Genomic DNA, 27980 nt, shown 5'->3' with positions numbered 1-27980 from the left:
ACCAAATTATATGAATATTGGTGTGTTTTACATTTTACAAGTGCACTTGAATAGATTGTATACTCATTACTTAATCAGTCATTCATATGATTATATTTCTTTTGTCTGTTTTCACTCATCGCCTGGTTCCCCGTACAGCCTTCAGACAGTTGTACCTGCATAATTATATTTCTGCATTAAAAGAACAGTATACATGTATGGCCCTGGATGCAGGTTAATATGAAGGTTTGTTTACCCGCAGGTATCATATTTCCCTAGGACTTGCCCGAGGGAAATATGAGACCTGAGGGTAAACAAACCTTCATATTAACCTGCATCCATGGGCCATAAATTGTTTATTATACCGAAACAAAATTAGCAATGATAATACTCAAAAATAAACTGAAGATATGAAATATCATTTTTATCACAAACCCCTGTGATGCCGGACGCTCAATTGATACGATTCCAAGTTAAGGTGTTATTGACAGCTTCTTGGAAACAGTTGGCGTGTACATTTGTTGATATTTTCGTGTTCTGAGCAATATTATTTTGCAGAATTTTTTATCTATTTCTGCTTCTTGACTGCACGAAAACGCTTGAGTTTCTGTTCGTCTGCCATTTGTAAATAACTGGAAGGGAGACAACTCCTCGCAACAGAATGTGGGGATCGTCATTGGGGCACGCGGTCCAGGGAGATAAGATATTTGTCTCCCTGGCTCACGCGCCTCAGGGAGATATGATGTTTTGTCCCCCTTCCACGTGATGCGTTTCGGCTAATCACAGGTATTGTTATAAACATGGGGTATAATAATATGGATGTATGGCTGTCAAATTATGATTATTATCAATAAATTTTACCTTGGCAAATATGTCATCATAAGATTACTAAAGTTTTAAATATTAGAGCTTAGATATACGGGATACGCTTAAACAATTGGGTACATGCACACAGTTGATCCATAAACCTCAGTAAATGAAATGCTATCCACCTAGTAATTAGAATCTGGATGGCATTTATAGATTTTACATTCAAATATCTCGTCAACGTTACTGAAACAACACAAAGGAGCATAGTCAGTTGATATAATACCACATAATTGACACAAGGACATGAATAAACATTAGTTCAACTCTCGTTTTTGACAGTGTTATTGTAATAAAACATTAGTCCGAAAAGAAATTTACTGACCACAGGCACAAGACGTTTCAATCTTCTCTTTTATATCAATGGATATCAAAGAGATTAGGCTGCTGTTTGGTTTAAGTAAAAGGGATGTTAGATTAGTTCCAGAGATTATACTGCTGTTTTGATTTAAATATTGTGAATGCTAGATTATTTCCATAGTGATTATGCTGATGTTCTGGTTTAAAGTACAGTTTTAGCATTGATAATTCCACATGAATGATGATATAATAATAAATATTATTAGAATTAAAATAGTTATCATCAAAAGTATCTTCATGAAGAAAATCTTTTTATAATCACCTGTTGGTATATGGAATAACAGGTACATCATAATTTACTCTTCTCCCTGAAATAGTAAACAAAAATACATTTTACTTGTTTGTAAATAATTTGCTAACGATATTTGGATTTTCACCCTCACTTAGCTATAACTGTAACAATGAACAATGAACATTTGCATAAATCTAGTAGATAGGGTGCCAACGATATCATATAGAATATAGTTCGTGTTGATAATCCCTTTGGACGATAATTAGTTATTTACTCTTACTAATTAAACGTCCAAACCGGGTGGTGGGTTAAGATGGATATTAACCACATTTGTCCGAAGTTGGTTTATTTCGCCCCAAAATACTAGACAAGAGTAAATGACAAGTTAATCTTGGTGTGGATAACATTCCATGATACTGAGGAGGATTTTTACTAAACTTTAAACTCACTATCTGCAGCACGTATGGCCTACCTGGTAACATCACTGCACCACATCAATGTTCTTAACAGAACGTTTCAATGAAAGAGTGATCGTCGGATGTTTCACTTTAAAAGGACTGCAGGATATCATATACATATACTTTTCACATAAGTAATTTTTTCATACCCAACTTGTTTGACCAGAAATAGAAATGATCTTTATCTTACTTACTTAAGCACGAGTTATGGAAATATCATACTTATAGCTCTCTAATGATATTGAAGCGTAATTATAATCGAGGAACAGCTACAAAATATATCTAAATTATCAACACGAACATTACTCTCTGATGTAATATCGTTCGCACCCAATCTACTAGATCTATGCAACTGTTTCAAGAATAAAAGATATGCAACCATAATTATTTATTTACAACATATATTTTTTTAATTAATACAAAAATAATCAATTCCTTTTGAGGAAAAAGTAATGAAAATTACGTATGCATGTACTTACTTTGTTGCATTAAGCATATGTATGCTGAAAAGTAAAATGACCCCACGTTAATGCATTTGATTTGCAATGGGAAAAAAATTAAAACATCTTTTTACCAGGAAATTGGCACTAGAATTGCTCGATGAAAATATTATGCTTATTTTACAAACTGCATCCGTTTTGAAGTCAAATTAAGTGAAACATTTCGTACGTAAAAAAGTAATAATTTCACATTAAGCTGGGACCATTAATATTTTTTACGATTTGTCCATGTTAACAATATAAATACTCTTTAAAGCAATGGGAATTTTCGCTTTGTTCCAATATTTGGAAATAAGGGTACTGAAAATATACCCGCTAATTATGACACTCTTCGAAGTCCTCGATTGATCTATGTTCGTGCCATTATAACAACGATAGATCATCTTCCTTAAAGACAATTAAATAGTTAATAGCAATGAAGGTTTACAAAAATAAATTGGACCCGTTCTATGGTTTTTGTCCGCGAAGAGCTTTGATCTTTCATTTCCAATGTCGAAATACAAGCCCCAAAGATAGCTATTAAGGTTGCGAATTATGACATATTTTTACAAAAACTCGTGAACCTTACCCTTAAATTAACATGTTTAAAATGTTCATAATGTATCTAATTATTTCAATAAAGGCGATCATACATATATATTTACGCATTTGCCTCAATCTTAGCCATTTCTTCTTTACTGGAAATCACAAAGATTAAAATGCATTTTCAAAGAGCATATATGTATCCAAATCGAGTAAAGGGTTTGTTATTTGCGTATTCAATATTGATCATACATGTTCAATCGTGTGTTTTTATTCATTTTTTATACATTTTCAAGTTATTTACACAAGACATACAATATCAAAACCACAAAAGAAACGCAATACATCATTAATATATAAACATGAAATATACATTGTACTTGAATATAATTAAAACATGGAAACACACACCATAACATAAAAAAAAACAAAGAGAGACAAAACAACAAAATAAAAAAAAAAAAAAAAAAAAACCCACAAAACACAAAACAAACAGAAATAACACACTTACAAAAGAAAAAAAATTGTATTTATGTACAGAAAAAACATCAAAATAATGAACAGACATATATTGCACCTAAACAAAAACAACACAAAACTGTGTAATCCTTGATCAGCACTCGAAACCCATTCAAAGTAGACCACACTCATCTAAAATCATGCATGATTGATACTGATTCAAAATGACTTAGAATTTAAGCGGATCGTTCGTTATAAAAGCAATGGGATATTTGTTATGTGTCTCTCGATTGGAGTGGAGTTTTGAGGAATTAATAAAAGAAGTAAACGTGTTACACAAAGTAAGGACTTAAAGTGTATTGGAACATATGGTATGCAAACTATTATTAATATATGATAGGAGTTTACTTGAACACATATTGGAAGAATGGCAGTAACCGAAACCGAGCCCCTGTGACATATGTTCGAGATATATCTCCATATTTTTAGTTTTTAGTTTATTAACAATTTGATATTATTTTATTTGAATATTTCTTATAGGATATTTTAGAGCACCGAGTCAACTTAAGAGGATTGCACACGGTATATATACATATAAACAATCACATCACACACAACACTCGGAACTCCTCGTATGTAACCACGGAATAACAACCGAGGAGTTCCGATTGATTACAAAGAAACTCCGAAATTACCAAAACTATTATGATTTTTTTTTTATTAAATTGATCTTCACTATTTCTAATGACCTTTACCCCCTTTGTTCCAATATTGGAAAATAAGGGTAGTTAAAATATACCCGCTAGTTATGTCACTCTTCCAAGTCCTCAGTGGATCTATGCTTATGCCATTATAACACTGATAGATCATTTCCCTAAAGGACAGTTAAAAATTAAATGCTATTGAATGTTTGATGAATAAATTGGACCTTTTCTGTGGTTTTTGCCCCCGAAGAGCTTTGATCTTTCATTTTCAATGTCGAAATATATGCCACCAAGATACCTATTAAGATTGCGAATTATGAAATGTTTTACAAAAAATCATGTTCTTTTACCTAAACTCTGCATGATTTTATGTGTTCGTTGTATATGATAGAATGTATCTAACCATTTCAATAAAAGAGATCATACATAAGTACTTACGCATTTGCATCAATCTTCGCCATTTCTTCTTTACTGGAAATCACAAAGATTAATATGCATTATCAAAGAGCATTTATGTACCCAAATCGAGTAAAGGGTTTGTTGATATTCAATATCGATCATGCATGTTCACTATTGCTTTTTTTTAATTCATTTTTTATTCATTTTCAATCAACGTTAATTACACAAGACACACAATACATCAAAAACACATAAGACAAGCAATACATCATAAATGTATAGACATGCAATATATATTGTACCTAAATATACAAACATTGATGTTTATGTAAGTACAACTACTGATTAACAAAAAAATAAATAAGCTGTTCTATTTTATAAGGGTATTCTATATTTTAATTATGGCTCATCGTTTAACTATAGACAAAAAACGAACAAATAAACAAGCACATACAGCAAAACATAGAAAAACAAAGACAGACAAAAACAAAACAAAAACAATCATTAAAAAATTCCCAAAACAAATTAAAGCAAAAAAATAGCATTTACAAAAGAAAAAAATAAGGTTTTGCATTTAAGCACAGAAAAAACATCAAAAGAAAGCGGACATATATTGAACTTAAACAAAAACAACACAAAAATATTTTGAACGGAACATACACTGTGTAATCCTAGATCAGCAATATCTTATTTTAATAAACTGAGGAGTTAATATTTGATCGCCATATATAAAAGGAGAATGAAAATAACCCATAAGTAAAAGGGAAAACATAATTTTTCATAATATAGTATCCTTGGACGAGAAGATTGTTAGAATTCCAACCATTGTAATAAAAGTGTTTTATGTGATTTTAATTCGAATTTAATATGATTTCTGAGACTATTAAGTTTTAATCTTAAACATTTATTATTGTAAATGTATTGCTTTAATAATATTAAATTTATCTAATTAAATTTCAATTATTTATTTATGTGTTTACCAAATAAGAATTCCTGTTTATCAAATCTTAACCTGAGTTTTTTTTTTTATATAATATTCATTCTAAGGTTTCTATCAGATCAGATACATTGTCACAGTCCTATAATATGTGTGTTATTGTTTCAGGGTGGGTTTTGCAGGAGGAACAGAAGTTATTATTTAATTTTCAAATTTTGAATAAAAATGAATTTGTAATTAGTGTTATGTAATTTATTCTGTATTATAGCCATTTAATTTTTTAGTTTGTCTTGATATTGAAGGGAGATACATATATTTTTTGTCCATGCCTCTTCATTTATATTGAAAATTGGTTCCATTTTTGTTCAGCGGTAATCTCAGTTCATTTCTACTTAATGTCTTATATATTTCCTGAGTTCCTTTTATTTCAAAGTAATAATGTAAAAAGTTATAGTATGTTAGGTGATACATTGTTTTTTTTCTGAATTGAATATTTGTTGATTTTTGTTTAATATATTGATTTACATCATACTTCAGACATTAATGAAGGATTTGTAAATGTTTAATTTTTTAGTCTCCCCTCTTTATAGATTTTAATTATTAAAGCTCCTTTTAACGTAATCAGGTTTACCATTCCACAGATATTTATAAAATAAATTATTGATTTTTTATATGTATAAATTGCTAGGGTTAACAAGGGATAGGAACAAATGATTAATCTGTGATACGTGCATTATTAAAGAGTTTATAACAACTATTTTACCAATGGGTGTAAGTATTCTTCTATTCGACATATGTATTAAGTTTTTAAATTGTTTTAATTTTATTTTATTCATTTTTTGTTTTTTGTCAAACCTCATTTTAGTAATTTTGTGGAGATCTACATCGTATTTTATGCACTGTAAAGAAAAAAATGTGCTTCCCCAGTTTAGGTCGAATTAGTAGAGTAGGTATTTTCACTGTACTTTTTACTGCCAATCCATACTACCGGGTCTTGGAGAAGTTCGTTTTTAAACCAGAGTTATTTGCAAAGAAAGTGAGAGTATTTAATGTTACTTTTAAAGATTTTTTTGAACCGTCTAAAATAATAAAATAACAGACGGAGTCGTCAGCAAATTGCGATAACAGCTTTTTCTTTTCCCTAACAGATATTCCTTTGATATCATTATTATTTCTTTAAATTATTGACAAAATTTCTTAACATAAGATTAAGATTTAAGAAGAATTAGGGTCGCCTTGACGACAACCAGTTCACCCCTATGTTCACTGCTGGCTGTTTCGTTTTGAGAAAGCTTTATTCATTTAATAAGATTAGGGCCAACATTTTAAACAAAAAATGTTCAGAGTTTTAGAGATGAAGTTCCAAGACACAGAGTCGAAAGTTTTCTTCAAAGTCAATTAGAAGTACAAGTCCAAGTAAGTTGTTGTCTTCTGTATAATGAATGATGCCATAAATTAAACGTATGTGTTTCACCTATGTATCTGCTAGGGATGAAGCCAGTTTAGTTGTTAATTATTGATTGACTTATGACAGTTTTAAATCTTCCAGCTATTGTACCAGATGATAATTTATTGATAGCATTTAGAAGAGTTATTGGTCACTAATTAGTTAATTTATTACGGGTTTTATTACCTTTTTTGGATGCAAGATAAAATTCTGATGTTCTATAACTTTAATTTAATTATCTTAAAATAAACTGATCTAAGTATTTCCAAAGTATTTTTAAGAATCTAACTCTGAAACTGTAAGAAGTAGGATTTTTATTGTTTTTCATTTTTGAAAGTATATTCCTTAATTTATTTAATGATATTTAGTGATTCATAAGCAGCAGATTCAGGTATCGTAAGATTCTAGAAGTAGTTCAAGTAAAACAATCTCAATAATCGGTTTCCGTTGTATTAAGTTCTGTAATAATTTTCATTTTCCTTTAAAATTTCTTTTTGTATTGATATTGTTGTACCATCTTCTTTGCTTAAAGTTGCAATCATTTTACTGGTGTAGTTTCTTGATTCTAATCCAAAAAAGTATTTGGTAGGTTTTTCCACCTTCCCGATCCATTTTTCCCTAGAACGTATCATATTTTCTGTATTTTTATATTTTCCTATTTTCTCTTTCTTTTTAGTTTCCAGTTCATTTAACACTGTTATCAGGCCCTGAGTTTTCTAAAAAGAAATTATTTCATTTATTTTTTCCCTTTCATTTTCCCCCTTAATATGACTAGAATACGAAATTGTTTTACCCCTAATTTCCATCAGTAGTGTTTTTAATGTTATACACTGGAATATCATACTGTAGTTTTTATGTTTTTTATTGTAGAATAAATGAGTGCTATATATTCCAAATCAAATAATACGGAGTTGTTGATTTTCAATAAACCTTCCTTTCCTTGTTTGAAGTCAGCGAAAAAGTTAAATGTATGACAGAAAAAAATAATCTGAGCAATAACCTGGTTCAATTCTTGATGGTGATAGACTTGGTAGTAAACTCTCTGATATTAAGATGTAGTCTAATCTGGCTTGTTTTGGTAGATTTTTGTTCTATGCCATGTGTATCATTTGGTATTAGGGTTTAGTTCTATATACATATGTATTTATTAATCCAAACTCTTCATTAGATCTAAATATGTATTCCTAGCATTCGGGTTATTTATATATTTATAGTTATGACAGTCTAAAGCAGAATCGAAAATTATGTTTTTCCAATGTCCGCTACGATATTTAAAAGTTCTTCATAAAAAACCGGTTGGTCAGTGGTGGGTCCATACACGGGTATCAATGTTAGTTTCTCGTGTTCACTCTCGTTACTAAGGTAATAATTAAACGCTTATTGAGGTTTTGAATTTGGTTCTGCTTGGAACTTTAACTTGTCAATGCAAAATAGATGCCACATTTAAAAGCTTTAGAATGTATAACTACAAGTATGATGTTTAGTAGGATTTTGGTTTGGTTTTTTTTCTCCATAAGCAGTTGTCTGTATGATTATTATACCGGATTTGACAACTGTACTAAAGTAATTTTATTTGTTTTGGTTCGGGCGGAAACGTTTTGTTGTTTTCAAAATGGTCGTTTGGGGCGTAAAAACATGACTGGGATATACTTACTGATGATGGCATGAGTTTACGTCATCGCGTGAACGGTGGTCATGTCCATATGCACATTTAAAATAACTGTTACTGTAAAGAACAAATAAAATTGAAAAATGTTAGATGGGATACATACTTATATTAGGTTATACATAATGTGTTTTCAATATCGGCCTAGTTATAACGTTGTAAGTCCAAACACCATGATAAAAACACGAATTGGAGGTTATTTTTGGAATAACTATGATGGCATTGGTTCAACACACACTTATCTGCCCGCATAATATGAAAATATAAGTCGGCAAATTGCATCAGACGTTTATTCTTTCACAGACCTCCTCATAGGGTAAACATATTGAGAACGAGTACAATAAACATGTACGTTGTATGTAAATCAAATGACTAGAAACGAATGAGAGTAATACTTTTCCATAAATTCAAACAAATTAATGATAATATAGCTGCGAAAGGTCACTAATTAGAAATGTGTGTTATGGTTAAGGTTAGGGTTAGGGTTATGGTGCCGGAAATATGGGTACACAGCCTTAAATAGTCAAAGAATAGTAGGACTTAAAAAGAACATCCTTGAGAACCTCCTTCAATACGAGGCCCACAACATATCAATCAGCCCTCGTAACACTCATTTAGTGTAGGAGTCTTGTGTTTAGAGTTTGTATGTATCTCATAGTATATAAGAATTTTACTCTAAATTAATCTGTCCAAATTCTGTTATTCTGTCAACCGGTTAGTTATGTATGAAACCTGAACCGAACTAGATGGTTGCATGCTTATTTAATAACGTATAAACATGTATACGAATTAAATGTGTGTAAAACGTTATTTGATTATTAGATTTAAAAGTGTCCATAACATGTTTTAATGAAAATATAAAAATATGAAACGAAATAGGAACGGACTAGTCATTAATTAATATCACCATCTTTGGCCGAGTGTAAACAATTCCTTTTCGCATGCGGGATGCCGGAAACTAAAAACATCATAACAAAGATGGCGAACTCCCGAACTCAGCAGAGGGGACAGTGAAAGCATATCAGTAAAACAAAAGACAGGTTAGTTGACAGCACTTAACTTCGATGTTTCGTAAGTTAACTGTCGTTTAGGTCTAAGTGATGTATGATGTATATTACATGTAAGTGTAAATGATTACCGAGTCCGAAATGGACATAGGAATCGAAAGGGGCGCCCATGGGGGGAATTTATGGTAGGACAAGACCAGGGGCATCTCTAGTCTTACATTAAAAAAGCAAAACAAAAAAAATATATAGAAAATACCTATATAAAAAGTCATTTTATAGGTATTTCTGACTTTTGTTTAAATATCAGACTAGACACGCCCCAGTGACCAGAGGAAAAAGAAGAAACTCATAATAAATAGGTCACTAGAGGCCATAATTAGCAAACATTTATATAAGTAATATCTTCTGGATGCACAGAAAATACTTCAGTTATTGAGTCGTAGAATTATGGAATAGTTTCTGTCGATGCTACATGTAGATTCAAAATAATGTTGGATATCCCTTCATACTTATACAACAATAGTCATTCCATTGAGAACTGTGCTGAATATCATGATTTGTATATTTATTGAGATGGACAAATTTAGTCTGATTACAAGTTCTGGTCTGTATCACTTTGTTACATATGTCTTCATGAGTGATGAACAATCAGTTTAAAAACAATCAATTAACTAGCTGTCTGTAATCTGGAGTTATCAACAGATCAATTTTCGGTTATAGAATCGTAAGATTTAAACAAAGAATAAAAGAAACTGGATAATAAATATGTTTTCTGGCTTGCGACTTCCGATTGTAACCGGAAAAGATTATTAAATCAAAATTTCTGTAAACCAATTTTGTGAATTAAATAATTATGTTTGACTTGTATATGTATTGATACTGGTATTACTATCAGTCAGTTAAAGCCTTGAATGTCGGTTAAGCAAGTAAAAAGCACAGTGTAATCAGTAATTGTTCTGTTATTATTTTACATAGCACTATAGAAAAATGCACATGTTTTTTAACAATAAATTCAGAATAAAAACGATGGATCGATCCGATAAATAATTACAAATTATTTGATGACAAATCCGACAAAGGATCCTGAAGGGCCCTCTTTCCATTAGAATTAATTTCTGCTATAATTTAATATAAGACATAATATAAGCACTTTTCCACATTCTGTAATTGGATATCACAGGATAAACAAAACAGTTCCCAGTGGACAGAAGTGCTTTACAGGGTGAAAAGACCCACACATCCAGGGGCTCATCAATCTGATAAAGACAAACAGAATAACGGATCAAATAGGAATGTCTAAATAAAAACCGTTGTATCAAAAATATCAACTGCCCTGGCCCTCCACTCCACTGCCTAGCTCGTAGAGGAGAACAAATCCCATTTAAAATGAATAGGAATAATTGAAATCCAGAGACGACTACATTTGAGTGTCTGTCCTTACATTTCTTGGTATAATTGTACTTATGACTAAGCTGTTATCTGTATCGCTAATGTCATATGTTAATCAGTACAGCCTTAATTTCAAAATTTATATAATTTCAAGTGACAAATAGCAAAGTCTGGTGTGAAAATTAAATCATGATTATCCATAGCCGTCTGTACTATTGAAGTATTAATGTTAACACTTACTAGTAATTTGTGTCAACAATCCAAATTCATCAATGTCTGCACTCAAATCGGTGTTAATACTTGTCATTGATGTCAACACTCATTTGTCATTGATGTCAACACTCACAAGCCGATGATGTCAACACTCACTTGTCACTGATGTCAACACTCACTAGTCGTTGATGTCGACACTCACTTGTCATAAATGTCAACACTCACTTGTCATTGATGTCAACACTCACTTGTCATTGATGTCAACGCTCACTAGTCATTAATGTCAACACTCACTTGTCATTGATGTCAACACTCACTAGTCGTTGATGTCAACACTCACTAGTCATTAATGTCAACACTCACTTGTCATTGATGTCAACACTCACTAGTCGTTGATGTCAACACTCATTTGTCATGAATGTCAACACTCACTTGTCATTGATGTTAACACTCACAAGTCACTGATGTCAACACTCACTAGTAATTAATGTCAACACTCACTTGTCATTTATGTCAACACTCACTTGCCATTGATGTCAACACTCACTAGTCGTTGATGTCGACACTCACTTGTCATAAATGTCAACACTCACTTGTCACTGATGTCAACGCTCAATTGTCATTGATGTCAAAACTCACTAGTCATTGATGTCAACACTCAATTGTCATTGATGTCAACACTCATTTTTCATTTATGTCAACACTCACTTGCCATTGATGTCAACACTCACTAGTCGTTGATGTCGACACTCACTTGTCATAAATGTCAACACTCACTTGTCACTGATGTCAACGCTCAATTGTCATTGATGTCAAAACTCACTAGTCATTGATGTCAACACTCAATTGTCATTGATGTCAACACTCATTTTTCATTGATGTCAACACTCACTAGCCGTTGATGTCAACACTCACTTGTCACTGATGTCAATACTCGCTTGTCTCTGATGTCAACACTAATTTGTAATTGGTTTCAACACTTACTAGTCATTGATGTCGACACTCACTTGTCATTAATGTCAACACTCACTTGTCATTAATGTCAACACTCACTTGTCATTGATGTCAACACTCATTTGTCATTGATGTCAACACTCACTAGTCATTAATTTCAACACTCACTTGTCATTTATGTCAACACTCACTAGTCATTGATGTCAACACTAACGTGTTATTGATGTCAACACTCACTTGTCATTGATGTCAACACTCACTAGTCGTTGATGTCGACACTCACTTGTCATAAATCTCAACTCTCACTTGTCATTGATGTCAACACTCATTTGTCATTGATGTCAACACTCACTTGTCATTGATGTCAACACTCATTTGTCATTGATGTCAACACTCATTTGTCAGTGATTTCAACACTCACTTGTCATTGATGTCAACACTCACTTGTTATAAATGTCAACAATGACTTGTCACTGATGTCAACACTCACTTGTCACTGATGTCAACACTCACTAGACATTGATGTCAACACTCACTAGTCATTGATGTCAACACTAACGTGTTATTGATGTCAACACTCACTTGTCACTGATGTCACCACTCACTTGTCATTGATGTCAACACTCACTAGTCGTTGATGTCAACACTCACTTGTCACTGATGTCAACACTCACTTGTCACTGATGTCAACACTCATTTGTCATTGATGTCAACACTCACTAGTCACTGATGTCAACACTCATTTGTAATTGATGTCAACACTCACTTGTCACTGATGTCAACACTCACTTGTCATTGATGTCAACACCACTATTCACTGATGTCACCACTCATTTGTAATTGATGTCAACACTCACTTGTCATTGATGTCAACACTCACTTGTCATTGATGTCAACACTCACTAGTCATTGATGTCAACACTCATTTGTCATTGATGTCAACACTCACTAGTCATTGATGTCAACACTCACTTGCCATTGATGTCAACACTCACTAGTCATTGATGTTAACACTCACTTGTCATTGATGTCAACACTCATTTGTCATTGATGTCAACACTCACTAGTCATTGATGTCAACACTCACTTGTCACTGATGTCAACACTCACTTGTCACTGATGTCAACACTCACTTGTCATTGATGTCAACACTCACTTGTCACTGATGTCAACACTCACTTGTCATTGATGTCAACTCTCACTTGTCATTGATGTCAACACTCACTAGTCGTTGATGTCAACTCTCCCTGGTCACTGATGTCAACACTCAAGTACATTGATATCAACACTCACACTGAAATACAAGAGCATGTAGTAACATATCATGTACATAGTTGTACATGTAGGTGAACATGACTGACATCAATCGGCCAATTCTTCACATGGCATACGTAGAAATCATCATACAACATGTGCTAGGCTTTGCACAGCATTTTGACTAAACAGTAAGACAAGCAAAGTTTGAACAAGTAACAATTTCTGAGTAAAACTGGAGGGTTTTTCTTAATATTCTCAGTCTTCAGTTTGTTTTGTTTCAGTTTGTTTAGTGTTTTCAGTGCGATCAACTTACGAGGTCGATCATTTACATTTTGGTAAGCCTAACATTTGGTTTGTTTTTGTTTAACATCCTATTAACAGCCAGGGTCATTAAAGGACGTGCCAGGTTTTGGAGGTGGAGGAAAGCCGGAGTATCCAGAGAAAAACCACCGGCCTACGGTCAGTACTTGGCGACTGCCCCACGTAGGTTTCGAATTCGCAACCCAGAGGTGCTAGTGATAAAGTGTCGGGACACCTTAACCACTCGGCCACCGAGGCCCCGGTAGGACTAACAGAAATCGGAAGTTTCTGTATTATAACTGTTACGTCGTCACAACACTGAGCACCGCAAAAATAGTAACTCTACTTTGAAAAAACACTTACTTATTTGGACGATATTTATGTTAAATGAACAATTCAAAAATGAGGAATAGCAATAATTTTCCAATTCCCCAAAAAAACGAAATAAAAGTCCCCGTCGGAGGCCCAATCGCCGGATGTCAACAGTGCACTTGTTACTCATGGGGTTGATACAAATGCATTATGTAATTTTATTTGTTTAAGTTACATTATCAACGTTAGTGAATAGCCATTGGTGTTCATAGAGACCATATGATTCATCCGCTTGCAAAATAAAAAATAAACATGTTCTTTCTCCACGTGATAAATGATTACAATAACCTCGGATTCCGTTTTCGTCTGGTAAAAGCGTGGTTACCTTTAAGGGTCATCTATACAGCAGAATGATGTTGAATTTCAAACACTAATAAATACCTAAAGATTTGCACAAAAATGTCATGTTATATACCAAAATGTTTGTTTGGACATGTAGCTTCTTACAATCACAAATAATTTGCTATAGATGCTACCAGTTTCTTATATAGAGTAACTTTGTGGTAAGATGTAGCATGGAATAATTCAAAGTCACACAAATGATCAAACCTGAAAAATAGCCTTGCTGTTATGTTCACGAGTGTCTATAGCACAGGGTAGGAACATTTGTTTGACCGGATTTTACCGTATGTAGGTATAAGCAGATAATTTGTTTTGACCTTGAAATGCAAATGGCGGCTGAGAATAACATATTACATAAACATGGCTTAAAGGAGGCATTTCATTTAACATTGATACTTCTTTATCGTACTTTTAAGACATCTCATCAAAGTAACATGAACGTTTTGAAGTTAATTTGTTAACCTGGTGAGTTTGCAGTCTTTTTCAGAAATAGGCATATTTTACCCCAAACTCAACTGTTGAACATTTTTTCATAAAAACAGTCTTCTTGCCACTTCAAGAATACTTTATTTTGTCTAATAAGAGCATTCTTGATGTTATAGATACTTCCTTATATGCAGTATTTGTGTGATATCATTCTAGACTGCCATTTGCAATTCAAGTTTAAAATATACATATACTAACGCCAAAGCTGGTCAAACCAATGCTCCTATTATGTGCTTTAGACACTTGTGAGCAAAGCGACAAATCAAGTTTGTGTAATATATGGGCTACAGATGAGTAAATTATGTCCCCCTGAAACATGCATTTTTCTAACGTTTTCTTTGAATTTACAAACAGCTTAGTATATTACATGTCAATAGCAAGTCCAACGGTTTGGTATAATACATACTCAAAGTTCATCATATTACTTCTGTGACATTGCACCATAATATGGATTTATTGGCCTGCAAAATATAAATGTTTTGACCGGATTTGCTGTTTAGATGCCCCTTAAGCCTCGTCACGCACTCGGCTCTCTCCGATAAAAACAGAAAATGGTGACAGATAAAACTGCCAGTTGTTAGCGATATTTTGAAATTGATACACATTGCCAATATTTCATAAGAAGCGCCATAATTTTGTAAACAGTCTAATTTCGAGTTTTACAAAGCTTTTCGGAATTAAAATACATAAAAATATATAATGAAATCTAACTATTTAGTCTCTTCAATAAAAACAAATACTATTAAAAGATCATAATTAAATCTATCAAATTCAATAGGACTGTGAGACGATCGTTAAACTAAAATACACGAATATTATAATATCTACCATTGATATCAACCTCCTAAATATGATCGATACATCGACATTACAAATCGACATTGCACACCGACATTACAAATCGACATTACACACCGACATTACAAGTCGACATTGCACACCGACATTACACACCGACATTACACACGGACATTGCGAATCGACATTACACACCGACATTAGAAATCGACATTGCACAACGACATTACACATCGACATTACACACCGACATTACACACCGACATTACACATCGACATTACACACCGATACTACACACCGACATTTCACACCGACATTTCACACCGACATTACACACTGACATTTCACATCGACATTACACATCGACATTACACACCGACATTACACATCGAAATTTCACATCGACATTACACACCGACATTACACACCAACATTACACACCGACATTACACACCGACATTTCACATCGACATTACACATCGACATTACACACCGACATTTCACATCGACATTACACACCGACATTACACACCAACATTACACATCGACATTACACACCGACATTACACACCGACATTACACACCGACATTAACACCGACATTACACATCGACATTACACACCGACATTACACACCGACATTACACACCGACATTATACACCAACATTACACATCGACATTACACACCAACATTACACACCGACATTACACACCAACATTACACACCGACATTACACACCGACATTACGCACCGACATTACCAACAACATTACACACCAACATTACACAGCGACATTACACACCAACATTACACACCGACATTAACACCGACATTACACACCGACATTACACACCGACATTACGCACCGACATTACCACCAACATTACACACCAACATTACACACCGACATTAAACACCAACATTACACATCGACATTACACACCGACATTACACACCGACATTACACACCGACATTACACACCGACATTACACACCGACATTACACATCGACATTACACACCGACATTATATACCGACATTACACACCGACATTATATACCGACATTAACACCGACATTATACACCGACATTACACATCGACATTACACATCGACATTACACACCGACATTACACACCGACATTACACATCGACATTAGATACCGACATTACATACCGACATTACACACCGACATTACACACCGACATTACACACCGAGATTAGATACCGACGTTATACATCTACATTACACACCGACATTACACACCGACATTACACACCGACATTACACACCGACATTATACACCGACATTACACACCGACATTAACACCGACATTATACACCGACATTACACACCGACATTACACACCGACATTACACACCGACATTACACACCGACATTACACACCGACATTATACACCGACATTACACACCGACATTACACACCGACATTATACATCGACATTACACACCGACATTACACACCGACATTATACACCGACATTACACACCGACATTACACACCGACATTACACACCGACATTACACACCGACATTAACACCGACATTATACACCGACATTACACACCGACATTACACACCGAGATTAGATACCGACGTTATACATCGACATTACACACCGACATTACACACCGACATTATACACCGACATTACACACCGACATTAACACCGACATTATACACCGACATTACACATCGACATTACACATCGACATTACACACCGACGTTACACACCGACATTACACACCGACACTACACATCGACATTACACACCGACATTACACACCGACATTACACACCGACATTACACATCGACATTACACACCGACATTACACACCGACATTACACACCGACATTACACACCGACATTACACACCGACATTACACACCGACATTACACACCGACATTAACACCGACATTACACACCGAGATTAGATACCGACATTACACACCGACATTACACACCGACATTACACACCGACATTAACACCGACATTATACACCGACATTACACATCGACATTACACATCGACATTACACACCGACGTTACACATCGACATTACACACCGACATTACACACCGACATTACACACCGACATTACACATCGACACTACACATCGACATTACACACCGACATTAACACCGACATTACACACCGTCATTACACATCGACATTACACACCGACATTACACACCGACATTACACACCGACATTACACACCGACATTACACATCGACATTACACACCGACATTACACACCGACATTACACACCAACATTACACATCGACACTACACACCGACATTACACACCGACATTACACACCGACATTACACACCGACATTACACACCGACATTACACACTGACATTACACACCGACATTAACACCGACATTACACACCGAGATTACACACCGACATTATACACCGACATTACACATCGACATAAACATCGACATTACACACCGACATTACACACCGACAGTATACATCGACATTACACACCGACATTACACACCGACGTTACACACCGACATTACACACCGACATTATACATCGACATTACACACCGACATTACACACCGACATTATACATCGACATTACACACCGACATTACACATCGACATTACACACCGACATTAACACCGACATTACACACCGACATTACACACCGACATTATATACCGACATTACACATCGACATAAACATCGACATTACACACCGACATTACACACCGACAGTATACATCGACATTACACACCGACATTACACACCGACGTTACACATCGACATTACACATCGACATTACACATCGACATTATACACCGACATTACACATCGATACTATACACCGACATTACACACCGACATTACACACCGACATTACACACCGACATTATACACCAACATTACACATCGACATTACACACCAACATTACACACCGACATTACACACCAACATTACACACCGACATTACACACCGACATTACGCACCGACATTACCAACAACATTACACACCAACATTACACAGCGACATTACACACCAACATTACACACCGACATTAACACCGACATTACACACCGACATTACACACCGACATTACGCACCGACATTACCACCAACATTACACACCAACATTACACACCGACATTACACACCAACATTACACATCGACATTACACACCGACATTACACACCGACATTACACACCGACATTACACACCGACATTACACACCGACATTACACATCGACATTACACACCGACATTATATACCGACATTACACACCGACATTATATACCGACATTAACACCGACATTATACACCGACATTACACATCGACATTACACATCGACATTACACACCGACATTACACACCGACATTACACATCGACATTAGATACCGACATTACATACCGACATTACACACCGACATTACACACCGACATTACACACCGAGATTAGATACCGACGTTATACATCTACATTACACACCGACATTACACACCGACATTACACACCGACATTACACACCGACATTATACACCGACATTACACACCGACATTAACACCGACATTATACACCGACATTACACACCGACATTACACACCGAGATTAGATACCGACGTTATACATCGACATTACACACCGACATTACACACCGACATTATACACCGACATTACACACCGACATTAACACCGACATTATACACCGACATTACACATCGACATTACACATCGACATTACACACCGACGTTACACACCGACATTACACACCGACATTACACACCGACATTACACACCGACATTACACACCGACATTACACACCGACATTAACACCGACATTACACACCGAGATTAGATACCGACATTACACACCGACATTACACACCGACATTACACACCGACATTAACACCGACATTATACACCGACATTACACATCGACATTACACATCGACATTACACACCGACGTTACACATCGACATTACACACCGACATTACACACCGACATTACACACCGACATTACACATCGACACTACACATCGACATTACACACCGACATTAACACCGACATTACACACCGTCATTACACATCGACATTACACACCGACATTACACATCGACATTACACACCGACATTACACACCGACATTACACACCAACATTACACATCGACACTACACACCGACATTACACACCGACATTACACACCGACATTACACACCGACATTACACACCGACATTACACACTGACATTACACACCGACATTAACACCGACATTACACACCGACATTATACACCGACATTACACATCGACATAAACATCGACATTACACACCGACATTACACACCGACAGTATACATCGACATTACACACCGACATTACACACCGACGTTACACACCGACATTACACACCGACATTATACATCGACATTACACACCGACATTACACACCGACATTATACATCGACATTACACACCGACATTACACATCGACATTACACACCGACATTAACACCGACATTACACACCGACATTACACACCGACATTATATACCGACATTACACATCGACATAAACATCGACATTACACACCGACATTACACACCGACAGTATACATCGACATTACACACCGACATTACACACCGACGTTACACATCGACATTACACATCGACATTACACATCGACATTATACACCGACATTACACATCGATACTATACACCGACATTACACACCGACGTTACACATCGACATTACACATCGACATTATACACCGACATTACACATCGATACTATACACCGACATTACACACCAACATAACACACCGACATTACACATCGACATTACACACCGACATTACACACGACATTACACATCGAAATTTCACATCGACATTACACACCGACATTACACATCGACATTACACACCGACATTACGCACCGACATTACACATCGACATTACACACCGACATTACATACGGACATTATACATCGACATTACACACCGACATTACACACCGACATTACACATCGACATTACACACAGACACATTACACACCGACATTACACACCGACGTTACACATCGACATTACACACCAACATTACACAGCGACATTACACACCAACATTACACACCGACATTACACACCGACATTACACACCGACATTACACACGGACATTATACATCGACATTACACACCGACAGTATACATCGACAATATACACCGACATTACACACCGATATTACACACCGACATTACACACCGACACTACACATCAACATTACACATCGACATTACAAACCGATATTACACACCGACATTACTCATCAACACTACACATCGACATTAGACATCGACATTACACATCGACATTTAATACCGACGTTACACACCGATATTACACACCGACATTATACATTGACGTTACCCACCGACATAACACACCGATGTTACACATCGACACTACACACCGACGTTGCCCACCGACATTACACACCGACGTTACACACCGACATTACATACCGACATTGCACACCGACATTACACACCGACATTACACACCGATATTAAACACCGACGTTACACACCGACGTTACACATCGACACTACACAGAGACATTATACATCGACATTACACACCGACATTACACACCGAGATTACACATCGATACTACACACCGACAATACACACCGACATTACATACCGACATTACACACCGACGTTACACACCGACATTAAACACCGACATTATACACCGACATTATACATCGATATTACACACCAACATTACACATCGACATTACACACCGACATTACACACCGACATTATACACCGACACTACACACCGACACTACACACCGACATTTCACATCGACATTACACACCGACATTACACACCGACATTATACACCGACACTACACATCGACATTACACACCGACATTTCACATCAACATTACACACCGACATTACACACCGACATTACACATCGACATTACACACCGATACTACACACCGACATTACACACCGACATTTCACATCGACATTACACACCGACATTACACACCGACATTACACATCGACATTACACACCGATACTACACACCGACATTACACACCGACATTACACATCGACATTACACACCGACATTTCACATCAACATTACACACCGACATTACACATCGACATTACACACCGATACTACACACCGACATTACACACGACATTTCACATCGACATTACACACCGACATTACACACCGACATTACACATCGACATTACACACCGATACTACACACCGACATTACACACCGACATTACACATCGACATTACACACCGACATTACACATCGATATACAAAATAATTGATTAAAATATAGATCTAGAACTCGTTGTAAATATCGGTACTCCTCTACTTTATCACTTTCGGCGAGTGATAGTTACGTTTGATACTCGATTATAGTAAATAAAAGGAACATTTCGAAATGATTGACATTTAGGTAATAACTTAGTTTTTTCAAACTCCTGCTATCTACTAAATAAACGAATATATCATCAAAATATATATACTTGCTTTACAATATTTATAAACCTATATCGAAAATAGATAACATTTTCAGTATTCGAATTTTTGATGAGAGCAAAAGAAACAGGCATTGGATTCATTAGGCGAATTTAATTTCCATTACACGGAGATACAAATGTGATTCTTAGATGTCTTACTGAAAATAACAGCCTGTGTACATATTCATATGCAATTCCTTTCTAATTAAAAACTGTGTTTGTGAGCTCTCTATAATGCCTGTTACCTTTGACGAGGAGAGAGTGATTGAGACTTGACGAACTTGTCAGGTAGTAAGGGTATGTTTTCGTCCGAAATGAACTCTAACAATTGGCGGTATTGAAGTAAAAACACGTTGACTTCTGATGATTTAACCAATTTTCGCTTACTACTTCGATATTAATGAGTTACGTTTAGGACAGAGACTTATGCAATGGAGATTTACATTTAAACAGTTAAAATTGAAGCAACAATATAACATTTTCATCAAAAACATATTGAGCAGAAGATCGTACAGGTAAGTTCCACTTTCTTTCGTAGAATTCTGTATACCTCATGTAATTATATCAGGCAAAGTACTTACATATATTATGTAACAGAAATAATGATAATTTCATGCGGTTGAATATACAATAAATAAGCGCAAAATAATCTTCTCCAATGATTTGCCCAATAGGTGGCGTACATGTAGTGGCATGATATGCACGTGCAGAAGGTTAGCTGGCAAATTAGTTCAAAACAACGCACTAATCGAAACGAATGAATGTTCATTTTCATTTTTTCTTCATTTGTTTTATTGTTCAAAGTTGCCTGTTCAAGTGTTTTATCTAGGACGATGAACAAATCTTTGTAATTTTATATCAGTGGATCATAAGATGACATCGGCGTTGTACATAGCCTATTGATGTTCCTTGTTGCCAGCCGCTGGTGGGTCATAGGAGAAAGGGACTTTAAAACCAATGATATGAAATGAAAACACTTCATAGCTAATGAAATACAGACAATCCGCCTCAATACTGTTTCCGAGTCTTTCCATCTGTTCATTGCATATTTAATTTTAACCGCCACATATCAGTCAAGTTTTAGCATATTTGTCCATCCAGCCCGTAATGATATAAAGCATACCACGACCTACATCGTAGATATATTTGGTTTCTCGTTGTGGCCTAAATATTTACAATCAAATCATCTTGAATATGTCATTTGATTTCCTAACTATATATACATATATGTGTATCTGCTACATCAACTTATACATGGACAAGCAATGGCGACACAGAGGAAGGGACGCACAAACCAATAAAACAGTCTACTGCTAAATTGACCTGATGACACAGGACTAATTAGCCCCTCTATTCATACTTTTCTTTCAAATGTAACATTATGTGTTGGTGGCATGCGGGATCTTTAATATATTTTTTTTCAGTGTCATTTATTAACGTATTTCAGCTAAATCGATTTCTATAATATTTCAGGAAGAAAAAATCCAATTCGGTTAAGAGATTGCGATATGTCAATATGTTTACATCACGTTGTGAGTCTTTATCAGTTTTCTGATAATGTCTTGTTATGTAATAGAAATCCTTCATTTTGCCCGACAACAAGTACGGAGGCCGACCTTCAAACTTCAGAAAGGGGATAAAGAGATGCATAAAAACCTCAATTTACTGATCGTGATTCTGAGTAGAATTAAACGTCTGTTGTGTAATTCGAAATAATGACATGTATAGGAGGCCCATATAGATGTATCCATGTAACCGTCAAATACTGTGCATGTCACGAATAAGACTATGAACGTAAAATACACATATATTTCCAATTAAGGGTTTGTATCATATATACACAGCACAGGTATACAATATCAGACATGTACACCTGGACTGCGTATTATTGTAAAGTTACTGTTATTTTAGTTATTCTACATATAAATATACATCATATCTGCGACACCAAATACTGTGTATAACGTAATTATTAAGATCGAGTTTAATTTACATTTCACGTTATGTAACGTTTCAAACACGGAAATAAAAATGTGATTCTTAGATGTCTTACTGAAAATAGCAGCCTGTACACATATTCATATGCTATTCTTTCTAATAAAGACTGTGTTTTTGAGCTCTCTATATTACCCCTGCTACCTTTGTCGAGAAGAGTATTATTGACCGACACATGACGAACTTGTCGAGTGGTAAGGGCATATTTTTGTCTGAAGTGGACTCTGACAAAGGACGGAATGGATGTAGAGCACCTTGACTTCCTGTGAGTTAACTAATTTTCGCTAACTACTTCAATATTAATTAGTTGAGTTTAGAGACTTCAACAATGGAGAAATACACTTAAGCAGTTGATATTGAAGCAACAACATAACATTTCCATCAAAAACAAATTGAGCAGAGGATCGTTAAGGTACGTTCCACTTTCATTCGCAGAATTCTGTATACATTTTGCAATTATATCTGGCAACGTACTTATTATGTAACAAAAATAATAATAAAACATTCTTGCGATTGACTTTACAAGAAATAAGCGCAAAGTAGTATAATGGTTCGCCCAATAGATGGAGTACATGTAGTGGCATGATATGCACGTGCAGAAGGTGAGCTGACAGGTTATTTCAGAACAACAAACTGATTTGATCGGAACAAATGAATGTTCATTTTCATTTTCTTTATTTATTCTATTGTTCAAAGCTGCCTTTTCAAATGTATTATCTACGATGATAAAATAATCTTTGTTATTTTGTATTTGTTGATCATTAGATGACATCGGAGTTGTACACAACCTATTGATGTTCCTTGTTGCCAGCCGCTGGTGGGTCATAGGAGAAAGGGATTTTTATACCGATGATACGAAATGAAAACAATAGCTCATGAAATACATAAAATCCGTCTTAATTGTACTTCTGAGTCTTTCTATCTGGTCACTTTATATTTGATTTAACCGTCAAATATCAGTCAAGTTTTAGCATATTTGTCAATCACAAGAAACAAAATCTTCTTTATGCTGTGGTGGAGGGCGAGGGCAGACCAGCCCGTAATGATATAAAGCATACCACGACCTACATCGTAGATATATTTGGTTTCTCGTTGTGGCCTAAATATTTACAAGCAAATCATCTTGAATATGTCATCTGATTTCCTAACTATATATACATATATGTGTATCTGCTACATCAACTTATACATGGACAAGCAATGGCGACACAGAGGAAAGGACGCACAAACCAATAAAACAGTCTACTGCTAAATTGACCTGATGGCACAGGACTAAGTAGCCCCTCTCTTCATACTTTTCTTTATAGATTTAACATTCTGCGTTGGTGACATGCGGGATCTTCAATATTTTATTTTCAACGTCATTTATTAACGTATTTCAGTTTAATCGATTTTTACAATATTTCAGGAAGAACAAATCCAATTCGGTTAAGAGATGCGATATGTCAATATGTTTACAACTTGTGAGCCTTTATCAGTTTTCTGATAATGTCTTGTTATATAATATAAATCTTTTATTTTGCCCGATAACAAGTGCGGAGGCCGACCTTCAAACTTCAGAAAGGGGATAAAGAGATCCAAAAAACATCAATTTACTGATAGTGATTCTGAATAGATCTACGGTGTAGGTCGTGGTAGTTTTACATAACTACTAGCTGGTCTGACACGTGGCTAATAAGCCGCCCTATTCATACTTTTCTTTTAAATTAACTTATTCTGTGTTGCCGGCACGCTTGAACTTCAAACTTTAATTTTCAAAACAATGTATTAATGCATTTTAGTTGTAAGGATTTCTGTAATATTTCACATAGAACAAATGTACATCAGCCTATATTGTAATTCTCACATCACTTTGTGTACATACTAGATGGAAAATTTGGGGTCACAATTCGGTAAAGAGATATGAATACATCAATTTGTGAACCTTTATCAGTAATGTCTTGTTATGTAATACAAACCGTTTTTGCCTAACAACAGGTAAGGAGACCGACCTTCCAATTTTTTTTTTTTTTTTTTTGGGGGGGGGGGGGGGGGGGGGGGGGGGGGGGGGGGGGGTGAGGGCGTCTTGAAATATAAATCAAATAAAATCGTATACATATGTTTTGTTGTCGTAAATAATATGTTAATGCACATGTATTATAGCAATAGTACTCAGTCCATACATAGAGTACATACATGTGTAAATGTGTGCATGTCTAATTGGTACACATGTTATACGTAAATGTATGACAATAGCCCGATATGCATAAGTGTGGAATGTATGTGTGTAATTTACGACCATGGTCTTATCTGTCACATACACATTATCAATATTGCCGAATATACCCCTATTTGCCCCCCCCCCCCCCCCCCCCCCCCCCCCCAAATCTGGGGGATCAGTCCCATCATGTATACGTTTGAATCGTAGTCACCTTAAGATGCCTTTTACTAAATTTGGTTATAAACTGATCCTGAAAAAGAAGTCAATTGTTGACGGAGGGACGAACGGACGCCAGACTTCAAAGTGTTAAATAATCTCACGTTGGTCCTTCATACCAGGTGAACTAAAACTGAAGGATGACGTAATCCAATAAAAACATCAATTTACTTCCGGAAATGCCAGAGCGTTGTACAAGAGCAGTACAATTCGACACTGAATCCGACGCCACAAAACTGATAAAACAAGATAATTAAGTTGTTCACGAAAAAATACATAAACAACTGAAACTATTTCAGACACTGAAAATGATTCTGAATAGAATTAAATGTCTTGTGTATTTTGAGATCAAAATCATAACTTGATGCCGATATATGGATCTATCCAAATAATCGTCAAATACTGGGCATGTAACGAAAAATACCATGATCGTAAAATACACACACAATATACATTTGTATGATATAGATTTGTACACTTGGATTGGGTATTATTTCAAAGTCACCGTGGCATCCTACACATAAATGTAAATCATGTTTGCGATATCAAAACTTGTTTATAACGTAATGATTAAGATTAAATTTAATTTACATTTCAAGACGACCCCTGACTCTTCGAACTTTGAAGTCTATGTCTCCCGGACCTGAAAGTGACACCACGGTAAAAATAACTATACGTTATAGAAATCCTGGTTTAGCGGCATTATTTATGCAGATTAAATTTATCGTTGCTTTAGAGATGGTTGTTTGGGACAGGGAAGTGCAATGTGATTACTTTGTCGACAATTGCTCCTTAATCAGATAATCGTTATTTCATATTTCAGACATGGTAGCTCTGTCAAAGATCCACCTACAGACCAGGGGCCGCGATGGCCAAGGGGTAAAGGTGTCCCGACACTTTAACACTAGCCCTTCACCTCTGGGTGGGCTGCGGTGGCCGAGTGGTTAAAGTGTCCCGACACTTTAATCCTAGCCCTCCATCTCTGGGTTGCGTGTTCGAAACCTACGCGGAACATTTGCCAGGTACTGACCGTAGGCCGGTGGTTTTTCTCCGGGTACTCCGGCTTTCCTCCACCTCCAAAACCTGGCACGTCCTTAAATGACCCTGACTGGTAATAGGACGTTAAACAAAAACAAACCAAACCAAACACCTAAAGACCACAAGATAACCAGTTTGATAAAAGGACAATATCGCAATGATTCTATTTATTCATTAAAAGTTACTCACCGATCATTGCACTCATTTGATTCCGCCTTGGAACCGTGTTGATGACCCTTAGAGCAAGTGTGGTATGATTGCC

The 27980-nt window shown here is 35.6% G+C and overlaps 1 long non-coding RNA gene across 1 annotated transcript; it reads right to left on the bottom strand.

The window, feature by feature from the left end:
- LOC117315045 lies at positions 1 to 27980 on the bottom strand. The gene is made up of 6 exons (XR_004529669.1): positions 27908 to 27980; positions 8519 to 8590; positions 4520 to 4552; positions 2376 to 2399; positions 1469 to 1514; positions 1 to 155 (listed from the first exon to the last, which is right to left on the bottom strand). It is a non-coding gene; the product is annotated as an uncharacterized LOC117315045 (long non-coding RNA).

The sequence above is a fragment of the Pecten maximus genome, chromosome 17, assembly GCF_902652985.1.
Source record: "Pecten maximus chromosome 17, xPecMax1.1, whole genome shotgun sequence".
NCBI classification, from domain to species: domain Eukaryota; kingdom Metazoa; phylum Mollusca; class Bivalvia; order Pectinida; family Pectinidae; genus Pecten; species Pecten maximus.
This window is presented reverse-complemented; position numbering and strand designations above follow the sequence as displayed.